Below are 5201 nucleotides of genomic sequence, written 5' to 3' on the forward strand. Positions count from 1 at the left end.
AAAGAACTCACATACTTATTGCAAAAATCTATTAGTTATCGAAGCAAAGTACTACGCGCATGCTCCTAGGGGGATAGATTGGTAGGAAAATACCATCGCTCGTCCCCGACCGCCACTCATAAGGAGGACAATCAATAAATACATCATGCTCCGACTTCTTAACATAACGGTTCACCATACGTGCATGCTACGGGAATCACAAACTTCAACACAAGCATTTCTCAATTTCACAACTACTCAACTAGCACGACTCTAATATCACCATATCCATATCTCAAAACAATTATCAAGTTTCAAACTTCTCATAGTATTCAAGACACTCATAAGAATATTTTTTATTAATCTTGAATGCCTAAAATAATTAAAGAAAATTACCATGCTGTTTTGTAGGACTCTCAAAATAATCTAAGTGAAGCATGAGAGAACAAAAGTTTCTATAAAAAAATCCACCATCATGCTCTAAAAGATATAAGTGAAGCACTATAGCAAAAACTATATAACTCAAAAGATATAAGTGAAGCACATAGAGTATTCTAACAATTTCTGAATCATGTGTGTGTCTCTCAAAAAGGTGTGTGAATCAAGGATGATTGTGGAAAACTAACAAATAAAGACTCAAATAATACAAGACGCTCCAAGCAAAACACATATCATGTGGTAAATAAAAATATAGCTCCAAGTAAAGATACCGATAGAGGTAGACGAAAGAGGGGATGCCTTCCGGGGCATCCCCAAGCTTTGGCTTTTAGGTGTCCTTAGATTATCTTGGGGTGACATGGCATCCCCAAGCTTAGGCTCTTGTCATTCCTTGTTCCATAATCCATCAAATCTTTTACCCAAAACTTGGAAACTTCACAACACAAAACTTAAAGTAGAAAATCTCGTGAGCTCCGTTAGCGAAAGAAACAAAAACACCACTTAAAGGTACTGTAATGAACTCATTATTTATTTATATTGGTGTTAAACCTACTGTATTCCAACTTCTCTATGGTTTATAAACTATTTTACTAGCCATAGATTCATCAAAATAAGCAAACAACACACGGAAAACAGAATCTGTCAAAAACAGAACAGTCTGTAGTAATCTGCAGCTAACGCAAGTTCTGGAACCCCAAAAATTCTAAAATAAATTTCTGGACGTGAGGAATTTATCTATTAATCATATTAAAAAATAATTAACTAAATATCACTTTCCAAATAAAAATGTCAGCGGTTCTCGTGAGCTCTAAAGTTTCTGTTTTTTACAGCAAGATATCAAGACCTTCCCCAAGTCTTCCCAACGGTTCTACTTGGCACAAACACTAATTAAACACAAAAAAACAACCAAAACAGAGGCTAGATAAAATATTTATTACTAAACAGGATCAAAAAGCAAGGAATCAAAATAAAATTGGGTTGCCTCCCAACAAGCGCTATCGTTTAACGCCCCTAGCTAGGCATGAAAGCAAGGATAGATCTAGGTATTGCCATCTTTGGAAGGCAATCCATAAGTGGATCTCATAATAGATTCATAAGGTAATTTAATTTTCTTTCTAGGGAAGTGTTCCATGCCTTTCCTTAACGGAAATTGGAATCTAATATTCCCTTCCTTCATATCAATAATTGCACCAATCGTTCTAAGGAAAGGTCTACCAAGAATAATAGGACATGAAGGATTGCATCTATGTCAAGAACAATAAAATCCACAGGCACATAATTCCTATTTGCAACAATAAGAACATCATTAATTCTTCCCATAGGTTTCTTAATAGTGGAATCCGCAAGGTGCAAGTTTAAAGAGCAATCATCAAAATCACGGAAACCTAGCAAATCACACAAAGTCTTTGGAATCGTGGAAACACTAGCACCCAAATCACACAAAGCATAGCATTCATGATCTTTAATCTTAATTTTAATAGTAGGTTCCCACTCATCATAAAGTTTTCTAGGGATAGAAACTTCCAACTCAAGTTTTTCTTCATAAGATTGCATCAAAGCATCAATGATATGTTTGGTAAAGGCTTTATTTTGACTATAAGCATGAGGAGAATTACGGATTGCAACAAGGAAATACAATCTATCAAAGAGCAATTATCATAAGTAAATTCCCTGAAATCCAAAATAGTGGGTTCATTAATATTTAAAGTTTTTACTTCTTCAATCACACTTTTAACAATTTTAGCATCAAGATCTAAAGACTTCGAATTTTTGGAACATCTTCTAGGTAAAGGTGGATCATATTCAGTCCCATCATTATCAAGATTCATATTGAAAACAAAGATTTAATAGGGACACATCAATAAATTTTAGATCTTCATCTTTGTCTTCCAAAAAAAATTCCGGCTTAGCGGCCATCTTATTAACTAAGGTGGCTTGCTTATCCGAAACTTCAGCTATTAAATTATCAAGATGAGCAATCTGAGATTTCAAACCATCAAATTCTTTAGACATATCATCAAGCTCTTTATTCATATAACCCACAAAGCTTGTTTATTCTTTAAGCTCATTTCTAAAGAAATTATTATGCTCAAATTGTAAGACCATAAAACTCCTGACGTTGCTTTCGATCTCTTCTAACCTTTTAAGGTGAAGATCACCAAATCTAGATAGATCCATCTTGACAAGCAATTAATCTGACACACAAGCAAACAAGAAACGGGCAAAAAGAGGTTGTGACGCCCTCGATTCAATCGTACACTAATCATACACGCAAATATGTACAATCAAGATCAAGGACTCACGGGAAGATATCACAACACAACTCTAGACACAAATTAAAATAATACAAGCTTTATATTACAAGCCAGGGGCCTCGAGGGCTCGAATACATAAGCTCGAAATACACAAGAGTCAGTGGAAGCATCAATATATGAGTACAGACATGAGTTAAACAAGTTTGCCTTAGGAAGGCTAGCACAAAAATAACATCGATCGAAAAGGCAGGGCCTCCTGCCTGGGAGCCTCCTAACTACTCCAAGTCGTCAGCGGTCTTCACGTAGTAGTAGGCACCCTCGGGGTAGTAGTAGTCATCAGTGGCATCGTCTGGCTCCTAGGATCCGTCATCTGGTCGCAACAATCGGGTATGGGGGAAAAGAGGTAGCAAAGCAGCCGTGAGTACTCATCCAAAGTACTCGCAATACTTACATCAAATCTAAACTAAGTATGCATCTGCATCAAAGGAAAAGGGTTGTATCTATGGACTAAACTACAGAATGCCAGAAAGAAGGGGAAAGCCTAGCCTATCGAAGACTAGCATCTTCAAGCATCTTCTAGCATCTTGCAGCATATAGAAGAGTACAGATCAACATAATGTAAAGTAGTAGTGTTATCAACCTCGGCCAGAGATCCTTTCTCGACTCCTAGCGAGAAAGCAATCCCATAGCCATACTATCCATTTCTCATCACAATCAATTTCTCATCACCATCCATTTCTCATCACAGGTATCCAGTTCTACTTGTATCGATCGGGATACAACTCCAAGTGTCCGTTATCGTAGGACAGGCTATCGATAGATGTTTTCTTCCCTGCAGGGGTGCACCAACTTACCCATCACACTCGATTAACTCTGGCCAGACACACTTTCCTGTGTCATGCCCAGCCTCGGCCAAACAATACGCTGCAACCCGACCTAGGCTTAGTAGAGAGGTCAACACGTCGGACTAGACCTATGCCCCCAGGGGTCATGGGCCATCTCCCCAGGAACTTCTGCACGTTGCGTACGTGGCTGGTGAGCAAACCTAGCTACCTCCGTAAACAAGGCAGGAGCTTACGCGGTCCAACCCGGCGCGCGCCGCTCAGTCGCTGACGTCGATTAAGCTTCGGCTGATGCATACGATGTAGAACGCCCATACAATGCCCATGTGATGGTTAGTGCTATCAGGCCAAAGGCCCCTCGGATCAAATATCCAAATCATAGTAGATTAGGAGCACGCGGTAACGAGCAGAGACTCACGATCGATGTGACCCCGTCGCCCCATCTCGAGTACTTACGGCAAGGGCTAAGAATGCCCGGCCATGCCTCGTAAGTATCTCGCGGGCACCTTCCAGGTCAACCCGACTCCACATCACTCGCTATTAAGCTCGCATGGGCACCCCTCAGGGCCGACCCGTCTTTAGTAACATGGCCCAGTGCAAAGTAATAGTAACCATAGTAACTGTGTGTCTAACACCAAGGGGCAAACCCGAGGAATCACCCCCGGTGAATCCCACTCGATGTTATCATCAAGGTGAACATAAGAGGATCCACCCTCGAGGTTCACATTTGATGGGTTGCACGATAGAGCCGTAACGGAACTGGTTAAGGAGGAAATCACCCTCGATGACCTCGACCGTATAGCTACACTATAGAGATCTCATCAGGAGTGATGTAAGAGGTTCCACCCTCGGCACTCAATGGTAACTTTGTAGAGTCGTACAACTAGGGGGGTGATGTGTGGTGTCGGGGTACGGACGTCGATCACGTTGATCGAGTCATTGAACATAAAGTGAGGCAACTGGGACAAGGTGGGGTCACTGATGGATCACTAACCAACCTATACTAAGCAGTTTAGAATAAGCAGGTAAGGTAACAATAAGCAGGTAATAAAAATAGGCTATGCATCAGAGTAGGATCATACTAAAAACAGTAGCATTTCTAATGCAAGCATGAGAGGGAAAGAAATTGGCGATATCGAAATGCTCAAGGGGGGTTCGCTTGCCTGGTTGCTCTGGCAAGGAGGGGGTCATCGTCGACGTAGTAGATCACAGGGGCAACATTGGTCTCGGGGTCTACCGGTGAGAAGAGGGGGAAGAAACAGTAAATACAAAGCAAACAATGCATCACAAGGATAACATGACGATAGGCAGAGATAGGGTTGTCCTAACGTAGCACTACACATTGCAGACGGAGGGGATAAACATCCGAGGATGAATCCCCGGCGTTAGACGAATTCCGGACAGATGAAAGAGAGGGGACGGTTCCATCTTCAGCATGCTAGGGGCATGTTACAGGTGAATGGACCATGCATTCGGATTCGTGGGATTTTTCTGAGCAACTTTCCTATAGAAAACATTTTCATCTGAGTTACGGTTTAATTTCTATGAATTTTCAAAGATTAAAGCATTTCTAGAAATTAGTTACATTGACAGAAAAGGAAAAATGACGTCAGCATGACATATTGATGATGTCAGCAGTCAACAGGGCTGCTGACCAAGTCAAACTGACCAGTGGGTCCCACATGTC

This window comes from Triticum aestivum, chromosome 5A (genome assembly GCF_018294505.1).
Source record: "Triticum aestivum cultivar Chinese Spring chromosome 5A, IWGSC CS RefSeq v2.1, whole genome shotgun sequence".
NCBI lineage: Eukaryota > Viridiplantae > Streptophyta > Magnoliopsida > Poales > Poaceae > Triticum > Triticum aestivum.